General features: G+C 31.3%; 1 long non-coding RNA gene across 1 annotated transcript; it reads left to right on the forward strand.

The window, feature by feature from the left end:
* The first annotated feature begins 4124 nt into the window (after positions 1-4124).
* LOC141572758 (uncharacterized) lies at positions 4125-13006 on the forward strand. Its single transcript, XR_012498222.2, has 2 exons — positions 4125-8824; positions 10752-13006. It is a non-coding gene; the product is annotated as an uncharacterized LOC141572758 (long non-coding RNA).
* The last annotated feature ends 2228 nt before the right edge of the window (positions 13007-15234 follow it).

A 15234-nucleotide genomic window follows, 5' to 3' on the forward strand; every position in this document is an offset into this window, starting at 1 on the left:
AATTCTTACCAGTCATTTTCAAATGATTCAAAGCCATTTAAAGTTATGTAAAAAATTGATATGTCATTGCCCTCTTATCTGTAGCCTATTCCAAACTTGCTCTTTTATGTTCCGTATATCAGTAACTCTTAATTATTGACCTAGGCTGATAAGTCAGAAATCTAGGAGGAAGAGTAGTCTTCTTTCTCTTGTTCCCCTCACACCCATTGAACCAAAAAATCTTATCCAGTTTGCATCCTAACAATTTGTAAATTCTGTTTTAATTCCTCTACATCCACTGTTTTTATTCTAGACTAGACACTAACCATATCATGATTGGAACCTTGCAAATTCCTTTGTATTGTCTTCACATGCTCTAGTGACACCCCTCTGTCTTATTTTCTCTTCCACTGCCCCATAGTGACCATCTAACATGATTATATTAACCCTCAACTTAAAGTCATTTAATAGCTCCTCAGTAACTAAAGGATGATCTTTAAACTCAAGATAAAATCTAAACTCAGTACCTTACAATGTCTCCTCTAAACTCCTTTATCCCGTGATGTGATTCCTTACTCCTCTCCTTGGTCTTTATACCCACTTTATATTATAGTTATGGTATATATCCCTTTTCTATTGTTGCCACAACAAATCACCACAACAACACACATTAATTATCTCAGGGATCTTCTAGGTCAGAAGTCTGGATTGGCCCAGCTATTATTTCCTCTGCTCCAGGTTTCACAAAGATAAATCAAGGTGACAGCTTTCTCTTGTAATTAGATTGGACCAATCCAGTTCATAGAGGGTAATCTCCCTCTCTGTATGTCCTTAGCCTTTGTATATTCATAGGTTCCAGGGATTGGGGCATAGAAATCTTCAGACTATTATTCTGTTGACAATTTTTCTGTTCCTTTATGTTTATACTCATACTCTTGCACCTTCCTAGAATATACCCACCATTTGAAGTATCTGGAAAACTGTTATACAGCTTTCACATCTCAGCACAAAGGCTGCCACTTATGAGAAAATAGGCATTCTGAGATAAACCTCTTATAACGCTACCATTTTGCATTGTTTTCTATCTCCAAACTGGTGATGAATTTATTTTGTTGTATTTGTGCCTATCTGTATGTCACTGCACTGTAAAACTTGTGAAGATAGTGATGATGCGTTTTACCTTATATAGCAGCATTCTTATTTAAAGTTATACGTTACCGTGGAGGCATGTTTGAATTGTGTACCTAAACTTTTTATATTCAAATGAGTCAATAAAATAGATTCCTAGTGCTACATGATACAGAGAAGGTTACTGGGGAAAAACTTATAAGCAGAGAGGTGGTAGAGACAAGTCATGTTCAAGTCTCATTTCATAGCTGGGCACAAACTGAGCTTGCTTATCAAATGAGGTAGATTTATTATGCAATCTAGGCATAAACAGCCAAGTATTTGATAGGGACTCCCCCTGCCATCCCTGGTAATGCTCTACATATTTACAAGGTCAGGAGACAGGGGGCAGAAATACATGTGATCAAGTAAAGATGGAAACTCCTGCTTATAGAGTACTTTGTTAGAGACAGGGCACCTCTGGAGTCTAATGGCTGGTATCACCCTGTTCCTGTTCAGATACTTCGGTCCTTTTGAATCAACTCTAGGCTCAGCTCCGGGAGGAAGACACGGAGCCTTCAGGGCTATTCGAATTCGTCACTTATCATTCAAGAGGAAAATGTGTTTCCAAAAGAACGTATGGTACAGTGGGATAACATTGTGATTTTATGATTTTTTAAATCAGACAGGTATTTGTTGGAATCCCAGATGTGCCACTTATGAGTTCTGTTATTTAAACTCTTTTGATAAAAATAAGTTTTCAAATTGAGTTGTAATATAGACCATTAATGTTATTGGTTGTATTAACTAAAAAAATACATATGAATACAATGATTGCTTGTAGCAAGAGCTAAATAAAATATGTGATAAATAATACACTATATATATATATATATATATATATATATATATGTGATAAATAATATATAAATACATACACTATATATATGTATATATATATATACATATATATATAGTGTATGTATTTATATATTATTTATCACACATATATATATATATATATATATATATATATATATACACAAACGAAAGCTAAATTATAGCCCAAGATTATCTGCTGATCAATACAAGATAAAAGCTGTCACCTGATAGACTGTGACTGTTAAAGAGCTGCAAGAACCTAAGGCTATTCAGATGCAATTTTTAAAAATAGATTAAGAAGAAAAACACACTATAATGGTAATTTGTGGGAAAACTCACACACAAAAAACATTCTATATTTAGTGATAATTAACTTTTCAAGCCCACCTCCCCATTTTTAAAAGAAATTTTAAGAAATTGACTTCCAGTGGTCTCCTTAAACAAATGTATATATCACCCCGGATATGTATATCTCAGGGGTGATATCAGAGGTGCCAAGAAAAAGTATACACATGATTTGCATTCATCTTTTGTTATCAGTATATATTGAGTATTATAATTTTAATACAGCTTTTTCCTTTCTTAAAATGTGTATACATTTTTTTGGGACTCTCTCTCTCTCTCTCTCTCTCTCTCTCTCTCTCTCTCTCTCTCTGTGTGTATTCATTTATTTTTTATTTTTTATTTATTATTTAAATTTATGATCAGCGAATGTTACCGGGAACCAAACCAAATTTTTCTTTATGGAATTATGGTATAAAAGAAAACAAGGATTCTGTGATTGTTTATTTCTCTTGTTCATTATTTGGAAACTGGATATACATAGTGCTCTTGACAGTCTTATCTTTATAATGTGGTAGAAAATTGTTACCACTTAGCCTCTTCCTATAATGGAACACTTTTCAAATGTAAGACCAATTTATCTGCCAAAGGAAATAAATGAACCAGAAATTAGTTGATAGGTCTAGAAGAGAAAGCTCCCCTAATTTACAGACCAAAAAGATAGGTAACTGTAATTTTAGAAGCTCTTATTTTAGGTATAATGGAAAATGACAAGTGTATGGTATTCTTGACCACTTTATTACTGTAAAATAGAGGTCTGAAACCCAGGATTAGTTTGGGAGTTTAATTCATCCGATTAAAGAAAAACAAAAAAAGAAAAACTCAGAGTGAACTAAAACATATTTGAATATGCACACATTAAGTGTAATGGTGTTGGGTTTTTAGGGCAATAAGAATGTTAAAATGATAACATCAACCTCTCCAATTGAGGTCAAGAATATATGCATTTTGTGTATTTTAGAAAACATTGTAAAAACGGTTTGTAAATATTATTGAAGGCCAATGTGCCATAGAGGCCAAGATTATTTGATGATCAATACAAGATAAAAGCTGTCTCCAGGATGTACTGTTATTGCTAAAGATCTTCAAGAACCCAAGGCTATTCGGATGCAATTTGTAAAAACAGATTAAGAGGAAAAACACACTATAATGATAATTTGTGAAAAACTTACAGAAGTGTATTTCCCCATCATGATTTTTCCTAATTCATTTTATGTTGTATAAACATTAAGGAACAAACTATGTTACATAAATAACTTCTATATTAAATAACATTTTATGTTAAAATGAGTATCTTCAAAATCACAACAAAGTATAGGGCAAATGATATGCTCCAAAATGTATTTACAATATATGTATGTATAAAAACATTATGAGGAAAATATTATTCATATGAGCCCAGGTATATAATTTCATCTTTTCAATTCACTGAAATTTGAATTTAAGATATAATCACATTGTATAAAAATATATCATTATTTTACATAGAATTATGTATTCCAAATCTGAACAAGATATACATTTTAAAATGTCAGCCTTTATTAAAAGCTAAATATAATGATAAAGAAACTTGTCTCCATATGAAAATTAACAAACCACTGCCCTTAGGATTTAGGTATGAATTTTAAAATGGTAAAAAAAAGAAAGATATCTATCTATATAGATACACACACACACACACACACACACACACACACACACGGTGCCAAAAAAAGTATACACATTTTAAGAAAGGAAAAAATTGTATTAAAATTGTAATACTCAATATATACTGATAACAAATGATGAATACAAGTCATGTGTATACATTTTTTTTGCATCCCTGGTATATAAGTTTTACATGTTATTTTGTATTCAGTCAACAAAATAAGTTTAGATGTTAGTGGATAGTTTTAAATGTTAAGATAAAATTAGAAACCTAAGTTCTAAATTTTAAAAAGAAAAAAATAGAGTTTTAGAAACATAAAGAAGTCCCACAAGTTACCAGAAATTAACTTTTGTATTTGTTTTTAACAGCTGTGAAAAAACGCTTGTTTAATAGTTTAGATTCTGTAAAGTCACCATCTAAGGTGAGGCTTTGCATTATCTTCTAAGAACTTGTTTTACATATTTGGTACTTACACGCTCATGAATGATGTAATATATGGTTTCTAAGAATGTGTTCCTTCTCGATTTCTTAAGTTATACTTTCTTAAAGATGCTATTCCAAATATTATAATAATTATTCATTCCTCATGAATATATTTTTCTTACTTCTCTCTTTTATATTTGGTACCACTCATATAATATTTATATGTCTGCCTCATATTTGTACTACACTAGATATTCATTAATTGTGAATGTCTTATTACTAGAGTTCTTTGAATGGGATTTTAGGGTTCTCAAAATAGATACTTTTGTTTGGAACTGGGGTTGTTAGCACATAATTATTGTTTTTAAATGCTATTACTTATAAATTAATATTTTAAACTATTTATACGTTGGTCATACAAAATATTTATTCATCAGTTTATTTTGTGAATTAGTTTGTTTTAAATTGAATTTAGTATATGCTAAGAAATTAAGAATTGCAAACAGTAATGACTGGGTACCAATTATACCCCCGTTTACAGCTTTGAACACTGTAGGTGATAAGCGAATAAACTAATGAAAACTACTTTTACTATTTGATATACATCATCGTGTACTCTAGCCTTGAATATTTTTTCTGTGACTTCTAAAAATTTTGCTCTATGGTTCTAAGGTTACCTATTTTTAATTTTTTTTAAATTTTTGTTTCTGGTAATTCACATGTATCAGGAACTTTAAAAATCCCCTATATCTCTTTTCTTCCCACCCACTTTTTGAGATTTTTAGGGCAAGGATCCCTCACCCTTGTGGTCAAGTTTTACTAATGAAATTTTTAATTACATGAAAGAAATGGCATGGTGGCACTGTAATACATTAAACCTCGTTAAAATAATATTGATTTTATCAAGAATGTATTATTCAATGTGGATTTGTTTGCCTTGCTGATATAAGGGACTTCATTTTTTTGTCAGTTTTGGAAATTTTTTTGGTCATTTTTTTGTCAGTTTTGGAAAGGAAAACTGAAATATAGTGTATGTAGATAGTAATTGTAAGGCAATGGAGTGTAAAATAAAAGGCAAGTAAAACAGCATATCAGCCTTGACATTTAAACACAACAATCAATTATTTTTCAATGCTGTTAACTACTCTAAATATACAGTTTTAGTAGCCCTGCCTTTTATTTCCTCTTTATATATCTAGAAATAAAATGGCACAATTAACAAACTGTGTTCACTGTTTTTACAATGGGGTTTATTTAACTACAACTTAATTATTATTCCTAATCAAAAACCTTCTTCCCAAAAAATTAGGTTTTGTTTCATCAAATAATATTTGTTCCCAGATTCAAACTTAAAGATTTGTGTAATAAACTATTACAACATTTTTAGTTTCAAAATTCTGGTTTAGTTTCAAAATTCTGCAATTTAATAGAATATAAAAATATCTACAATAATATTGCTGCCGCACCCATCTTTTTATGTTAGAGTTTTATCATTTTGAAAAAAGGGTAAATACTGAATGCTTTCTGAGTCCTCTATCCTTTAGGTTCATGGCTTAAGTTCAGTAACTATGTACCTTTCTTATTTATGGTTAGAAACAGAAAAAAAATGTAACAAAAGTCAGATGTATATCTTTCTCACAAGCTTCATAAAATGTCCACTTAACTTTAATGTAATTCCTTTAATTAATAAAATTATGCTATGTGTGTGTTCTCAGTAATGAAGCATTTCATCTTGCCAGTGTTCAAATTTAAGAGTAGGCATTAAAATTCTGACATTCATTGGCTCTTTTTAATCTTTGTCTAGATTTCTTATTTATGATTTTTATTTTAGACTCTGAACCTAGATTTTCTTAGTCAACTGTTTTTTTTTTCCCCAGAGAACATTATAGATTCTGATTCAGTACAACCATCAAAATGATATAATTTTCTATAAATAAAACAACAGTTTTTGCATTATTTGTTCTTATACTTCATTGCCTTTTCTGTTTCTTACTTAGGTAATAATTTTAACGAGTCCTTTTCATGCTCATGCTACGTGTTTTTAAAAACAAAATAATTCAAATTTGTTTTCCATGTGGTTTAAATAATTTAATTATTATGACACTTTAAGACATATTACTTTTTTGTCTTAAAAATATATTGGCTTTTACCAGAAATGACTTCACAAATTTGCTGGATATGTATTCATAGATCAGAATTCTAACATATGTAATTTTTATCATTTAAAAAAAAAGTGAATAGAATGTTTTAATCCCTAAAAATGTTTATCTTATTTGCCGCTAGTTTCTACCTTAGAGGAGTTTGAGTGTCTTTCCTGAAAATTTACATTTTAGAAGATTTCTGGATTGAACCCTAAGGGAATGCTTTTCTCTGCAATTATCCTTGTTTATCATCCCTTTGATTTTATTTAACACATTATCTGACAACAAGAAAAGATCCATGACCTTAATCTTGCTGATCTTCCTATATCTATTAGGCAAATGCCTAATTTAACAAATGAGCCTTCTGCTTTGCCCTAAAACCAGAAAACTCATTTTTCCTAAAACTAATCAATGCAACAAGTTTAGAGAATCAGATTTTTCTTTTTTGGCGGGAAGAAACATAACAAAGAAAAAGAAAAAAAGAAACATTACTCAAAGCCAGTGTTTAAACATGTTAAACATGAAAACCACAGTTTGAAACTATGAATTTAGATTTTATAAATATTCTGAATGCTATTAGAGCATCAGCAAATTTGGAGTGACTCCACTGTTTCCTGACCTTTATTTTTGTAATTGGATGGAAGATTCACAAATCAGTAGAAAATAAAATAGCGTTACAATTGCAGTACCTTACAATAGCATCTGAAGATGTTCGACATTTTTGATAAATGCCTGCACAGGCTCATGATATAAACATCACCTTGAGATTACATGTATTGTGCATCTTGATAAAATTGTTGTTTTTACTGTTTTAATTTTTAAAAAATAGAGAAATCTTGCTCTGGTGATATGAGAATCGCTTTTCATTTTGTTTCTATTTTGTCTAAATAAGCAATGACTTCACTTTACATAAAAGCTAATTTCCCAGATATTTAAATTTAAACAACAAACCATTGAAACGCTACTGTGAAAAATCACACTTTGAATATCATTAACACAAAAAGGTGATCAGGTCAGCCTTCCACTTCTCAAGAAATTTACAGTTTTGTTAGAGAATGTAAATATATATATAAATTACTATTAAATGAGCAAAAACATAGTTTCAGTCAAGAAGTAAGAATACATTTTCTGAAATTACTAGGAATTCATAAACTAAAATAGAACAATATCTACCAATTTATGCATATCTGCTACATCCTTTCAGTAATCAGTTCTAATCCTCATTATTTTCATTAAGACTTTTCCTATGTTCATTAGGCATTTTTTGGTAGCTCAACCAATAAAAGATGAGAGGGGCCTTTATTTACTGAAACAATTTGAAAAGCGCAAATTAAGAATGTCTTTGACAAGACTAAATTTCACAAATTTTTTTAAATAGCCAGAAAATAGATCTACTGGGAAATGGAAGAACTTGGGTATAATGGGACTTATGGAGATTTGAACTGGAAATGGATTCATGATCTAAAATAACTCCATGGAGTAGGTCATTATTTTAATTATATACTTCCCTATTAAATATAATAATATCAAGAATAATACTTATAATAAACTATAACTACAATGACAACAAATAGTAGTTCATGAATTTCTACTATGGGACTTCATCTTTAGGAAGCATTTTCTCTGATTTTAGCCTCCCCACGTCCCCTCCCCAAACAAGACAAAACAGCAAACACACCAAGAACTGCTCACTTTTTCTTTGAATTTCATTTTGACACTTTGGAAGAAACTCAGATGCATCCCTTTCTTTCACTGAACTTTCCACTGTCTTTCTTGGGCAAGAATCTTGCAATCCAGAAAGAAAGAAATTATTTCCCAACCTATGGATTGACTGGTGAGGTCACTTCTTTTGATAATCTACTGTGAGAATGACAACAGGGCCATGTAGTAGAGACACTTATAGGGCTATGGGAAGAATGGATTTGCAAGAGGATTTAAATAATGTTTGCCTCCCACTAGAGTCCAAGCTTTAAGTTTTATGCTATGTTCTGTCTGTGAATGGAGATCACATTCACATTCAAAGTTCTACCTAACAACTGGAAAAACACGATTCCTAAAACTATCACCCTGATCTCTTTTAGACAATGTCATATATTCCAAAAATCTGGGTTTAGATGCTCTCATAATACACTATTTATAAGTATTTTGAAAGTTTAATTTTTTTGTGGTCATTTCATTACCTTTATTTCTCTCAACAGACTGCTCCTTGGAGTTAATTTTTTAAACATTTTTATGCTTGTATATTTACATCTCCAATACTTAACCCTGGTTGGTATATGGTCAGTTGTGATGTAAGTATTTGGTAAGTGAATTAAAATTAAATTTATTTAGGGGAAAATATTTTTAAAATAACTTGTTCAAAAATAAGCATTTAATAGATTTACTTTAGAATTTTAGAGCTTTATTCATATATAAGCAGAATTTCCTCAATGTCAGAAACATGTATACATTCCAAGTGCATTGTTAAGTTAATGTGCTGAGAATAGCAGTATCTGAAGAGGAAGAGATATTTTATGCCCTACCCAGTAAATTGGAAATTGTGTGGTAAATGTGATTTATGTATTTTCTTGTAGAGTTTCCTGAATTGAGGGGGCTGTGCATTGACACTGTGTCACTTAATATAACAGATATTCCTCCCAGGTTAAGTGACAGGCACACTGAGTTTCCATAAAGCATAATATAATATTTCATTCATATGTATTAGTTCTAATATTTGTGCAAATATTTGTAAAATTTATTGTTTCCTAATATGGATGAAAAAATGTTAAAGTTTATATAAATGATTTTGATACATTGGAATAATATTGCATTGGAATAATATTCTGTCTAATAAACTTTAAAAATAAATCTCCCGATGAGAATTAATGTAGAACCTAGGGCCTTAGTGGTTCTATAACTATAGACTATAACCTTGAACTTGATATTTAATGACTTAAAAAAAAACGAAACACTGATTTTCTATGACCAATAGTGCTATTTTTATTTTCTGATCAAAATATTTAAGTGATTTTGTGTGTCCATTAACATTTCCAAATAAATCAGTTCTTTGGAGTCAAGGTCTATATACTTAATAGTCTTCCTTTTCATGACAACTCACATCACCTCTCTAGTCAACATGCAACACAAATTGAGCACACAATAAATGATTGTTATTGACGTAAATTCTCATTTGGACACCACTAAAATGAGGAGAAATATATTCTGATGAGGCAGAAAAGGGTTAATAAAAGTGAGCCTCAAGGGGGACTGCCCAGGCCTGTATCCCCACCCCAGGAACCACCCAGGCGCATTCCACAGAAATAAATCAAAATGTCCAAACACTCCTAAAAAAAGGAGAAAAGATCCAACTGGTATTAACTGATTCTTCACACATCCCCAAACTGTTAAAACCTGTCTGTTACTTGAACTCTAGCCTTATTATAATACAATTAAAATAAAATGAACATCCAGGCTTGGCACCCCCAGATGGGTTTTTCTGTATGCATTCTGGGTAAGGGCATGCAGAGAAAGAAACTAGTTACATAACCAACATATGTCAATCAGATGACCTCAGTCTATACATCACATGTCCTGCCATAAGGAAATTTACCTACCCTTTCCTGTATAAGAAAAAGCGAACCTAAAGTTAGGCACAGTTGTCTGCCCCGGCAACTTTTATGCCGGCATCCTTGAATAGAGTTACTTCCTTGCTCTCCTCATTTCAGGCTGAGTCTGTGAATTTTTTCACCTTTTGCGAATGACCAGAGGTTAATTCCAATGACACAACCTATTCTCACAGGATTTTCAAAAATAAACTCCTGGGTGAAACCCATATCAGTTGGTGACCAGCTTTCTGTTTTGTATCCCTTGAAAAAATTAACCACAAAAAATGTTTTTAAAATGTTGTTAGGTAGTATATATTTCTATAAACTAAATATTATTATTGTATGCCATTTAAGGACTAATAATTAAAGATAATTTTAATTAAAATACTTCAAGCAGTGGCATCAAATTTATTTTGAACAGATCCAGAGAAAACTGGCCAAGAGAGAAATCCAAACGTTGTGCCTCTATTTTCCTGTGCATGTCTTCAAGTAAGGGGCAGAGGTATTGGAGTAGGATTTGCTGTAGGTTAAAGTTGATGAATATATTGCTGGGAAGTTACTATTTCATTTTAGTATTAATTATGTATTTATAAGATTATAGGCTTTCAATTGTTAACAGATATCTTTTTCTTTTTTTCCCCCCAGTGTTCAACTACTCTCTGGATATGGACTTTTTATGGCTGATTCTCTCTCCTTGTCCTTGTTGTGTTATTCACTTTCTCTTTATGTTGATATTATTCTGTCACTTTATTTAAAACAAATAAGAATATTATACTTGATCCCTTTACCCTCATCTACCACCCTCCTCCTGAACTGACTCTGGGTGGTGAACACACAATGTAATATATAGATCATGTATTACAGAATTGTACACCTGAGACCTATGTAACTTTACTAGCAATTGTCACCCCAATAAACTTTAATTAAAAAAAAAAAAATTACACTTGCTCCACAACATGTCCCATGTAAATTGCAAGTGTTAGACCCTAGAAGGACGAATGCTAAGAACCTTTTTCTTGTGAATGGGATAACAAGGGTAATGTTCTTGCAGAGTCTCAGTGAGAAGCATGATGATTACAGTGGAATAGGTTGTGGAAAACCATTTCCTATACATAATTGGTGAAAAGGCATTATTGCAGTGGCAAGGTAAGCACAAGAGCATCAGAAGTACCACCAAAGAAGAAGAAGAAGAGTTATTTCCTCATACAAAAAGGGATTCAAGAAGTTCAACAACTAACCATAGCCTCAGAAAGCACTGGATCCTTAATCTATGGCTTCTAAATCCACTGAAGTAACACTCTGTCAACTAAGAAACAAAAGACCACAATTTACAGAATTCAAGCATGATTTGAAAAAGAACGACACTGTATAAACACTGGTTGAATAAGATTCATTGAACTATGACATCCATAGCAAATCAAAACTTTATTTGCGCAAGGTTTTTATCTAATTTTAAGAACTGCTATGGCAATCATTAGATTCTCAGGAAATGTTATAAGTCTCAATTAAAATGTGAATGACGGAGAAGAAGGGAAAATGCTAGAAAGCCAGGTGCTGTGGAGGGGCTCAGAGTGGCCCAACTGGATAAAGAACAAGCTCCAGCCTGGGAAATGTATTTATGAAATGACTCTGCTCTTGCAGACAGAGAAATATGCCCTGCTTTCCGAAATCCATGCCGTCACTTCCCTTTTATGAAAGACCTACATTGGTACAGTAACAGCCTTTTTCATAAAGCAAACATGCTCTTTGATTTTTTGTTTTGTTTTGTTTTGGGTTAGTGCAAGCAGGTATGCATGCACTCTGTTTTAAGCCATTTTAGCTTATGAAAGTTTTCATAGGAACACACTATTTTTCAGGTAGTGGGGGAAACCTTTACCTTTTAATCATTATGTAGTATTGAAAAAAGAAACAAAAGAAAACAACACCATAGGCTATATACACTGTTATACGTTAATATTTAGATCAAGTAACAGGTTCTCTTCAAGAACTTTCTGATTATAAAAGTGAAAACTAAAACACAAATCTAAAGTTAACTAGAGTATGAATGTTTTATACAGTTTTTACTAATCAGTAGTTTAAATGGATATCATTTTCAGCAAAACCTGTATTCATATTTCTCTCTGTGTCTCACATTTTATATTTACTGGGGAATCATACTAGTTACAGATGCATAATGAAACATGCTGGTATGATTGTTGACCTCATGAACTTAACCAACCCAGCACTTTGTTTCTACTTTTAAAAATAAATTCCAAATAACTAATAAATCAAGGGGACACAATAATTTCACTCACTTACTCATTAGTGAACTAAGCAATATGAGAGCCTAGAGACTTTTGGTTTTCAACAATTTCTAAAAAGCTACTTAACTGCTAAAGATTTTATTCTCATCACATTTAATCCACCCAGGGAAATGCCCTTTTGACTGTCAGTCTTTACCTTTTCCTTCATTACGCTGAATAGCTTGTGCTACTATGTTTAATGTAAATCGCATTATTTATTTATTTATTTATTTTTTTAACAAGGGACTAAAACATATTTTATGGATTGGGGATTTCTATTTAAAGTACTTTCTAAGTTACTTTGCTTTCCAAACTTCTTTTTAAAATTTCATCTTTGGTAGACCAAACTGTATTGGAGTTTTTATAAATTTATTTGACTATATTACATCTGAACAATTTTATTCTTGTATATGTCATGAATACTTCTGTCACAACTTTTGCAATGATGAATTGGGTTACTGACAATTTTATAACTGATTATATTCATTATATCACAACAATATACATTCAGGGTCATTTAACTAAAATTTAGATATCTTTAGTATAAATGAGAAACTTGGGGGATAAGTTCCACCATTAAGATAATAAAAAACATATATATACAATTTAGAGTTGCAACATATCTAAAAGAGTGTGACTTTTTGGCCTTCAAAATCGTCGTCAAATTTTTCTTACCAAATAAATTGTGACTCCATGTACTTTCCCAGAATTTAGTCCATTTTCTTGAAGAAAATAAAGCAGTGCTTTGAAACATGTTAAATAATAAGATTATGTCACTTAATTATGACAAAATGGTGATAGTTTGACAAAACTCAATTATTTAAAAGTTACTCTTTATTTAGTATTAAACATATTTGAAATGTTTATATGGTCCTTGGATTTCTTTATCTTCATTTTGACATCGTTTAATAAAAATTCAGAGTCAAAATGTTTGACTTAGCAACTATGAAGACATATTTACGAATGCAAAATACTCTTTCATGATCATAGCCATCATGCATTGTGACTCTGAGTAGGGTAGTCGCTTAGGCATTTGTGTATCGTCTTAATGTTGTTTCTTCTGACTACAACTAGTAGAAATATTTGTCCAAATCTATGGAATGTACAACACTAGAAGAGCAAACCCTAATGTTAAATGATGGACTTTGGTTGAAAACGATTTGTAAAGGTAGATTTTTTAACTGCAAGAAATGTACCACATTGGTAGGGATGTGAATAGTGGGGGTGGCTCTGCACGTGAGAGGGCAGGGGCTCCATGGGGAAGTCTGTACCTTTTACTCAGTTTTTCTGTGAACACAAACTGCCTCCAAAAAAACTGTCTGCTAAAAAAAAAAAAAAAAAAAAAAAAAAAAAATCTAGCGTTAATATAGTTTATTGTAGTGTAAGAATGAAATAAAGTTAATTGTATAAAAATCACTTTAAGTTTTACATAGAAAACATAATACCTCAATAGAAATATATGCAAGAAATAGATTCCTTTAGATTTTAGTAGATTTTTCTTTTTTATATAAGCCATACATTTACTTTCAGTATTTGCATACTACCTGAATGTATGAGCAAAATGAGGTATGCATTTCCCCTTAAAAACTAAATCCTCCTAATGCTTGCCACATAGTGTTTTCCAAAGAATGTTGTCACATGTGCTCAAGCAGTCATTATGTATTCGATTGCAGTTGTGGTTATTCAGTCAGCATAACAACATCTTGTGGGCAACCTTGGTGATCTGTATAAAAGCCAATAAATACTGTATGGAGTGGTATTATCTGAGAAGAGCAATCTTGGCTGGGACATAGAGGGAGATCGATCCTATCTCCCTTCAAGTGCTTTCATGAAATATTTACGATGCAGATATACCAGAAGTGGATTTCAGTTTAACATCTACTCTCAACGTTAGCTATATTGCAGCATGCATTAGCTTTTCCACGAGGCTTTAAAAAAATATGATTTGGGCTTATAATAATAAATCAAGGCTGCCAACTATCAATTATTTGTAATGAATGGGAAAAGCACACATTGACAGAAATAGTTCTAATTAAATAATGAATGGTATATATGTGAAATGCTTTTTATATTATTTAAAATTGAGCCCCCAAACTCTACACCACAATGGACTCAGTAAAATAGTGATCAGAGACTCAGCTTAGGATATTCAATCCAGATGTAGAAATAGATTGATAAAAATAGATAAACTAGAACTTTTATCAACTGTGAAATTAATCTTGAAAAAAAAGTACGTAAAAGATAAACTGAACCAGGTATCTTTAAAATATCTATTAAAGGTCTAACAGAAAAAAAAAGTATGTATAACAAATTTTAATAAACAGATTATTTCTAAAATGAAATAAAAATGATTTCCATACAATTTGAAGTAGCCTATTTGTAGATTCTAATATATTTTTTAATCTCCCATACAAATTTTGGAATGGGTTGTAATAACAAATCCAAAAATATGTCATATTTTATATGTTCTAAAATACACAATTTTGTCACCATTACATCAGCGATTATATTTTAAACTTTAATTATCTTCTCGGGATTTTAGTTTACTTTGAGAAAAAAGTATCACTGATTTACTTAACGTTAAGATGTAGGTAAACAGTGTTAAATAAGTAATGATACTTGAAAAGAAGCACATACACCATAAGTCTTGGGAAATAATGTTTGTAATACATTTAACCGTGCTACATTTTAACAGGCAAAATAACGAATGTTGTATAGTGTAAAAAACAACAAAACTGACTACCAAGATTTTCCTTTTTTTTTACACTGGGGATCTGGCTTCTTCACCTATGCCAGTAGAAAGTTAGGGGCAACCTGTTCCGGTAAGTGGAGTGTAGGGTTTTCCA

This window comes from Rhinolophus sinicus, chromosome 15, assembly GCF_057876585.1.
Source record: "Rhinolophus sinicus isolate RSI-liver-muscle chromosome 15, RSI-T2T, whole genome shotgun sequence".
Lineage (NCBI taxonomy): Eukaryota > Metazoa > Chordata > Mammalia > Chiroptera > Rhinolophidae > Rhinolophus > Rhinolophus sinicus.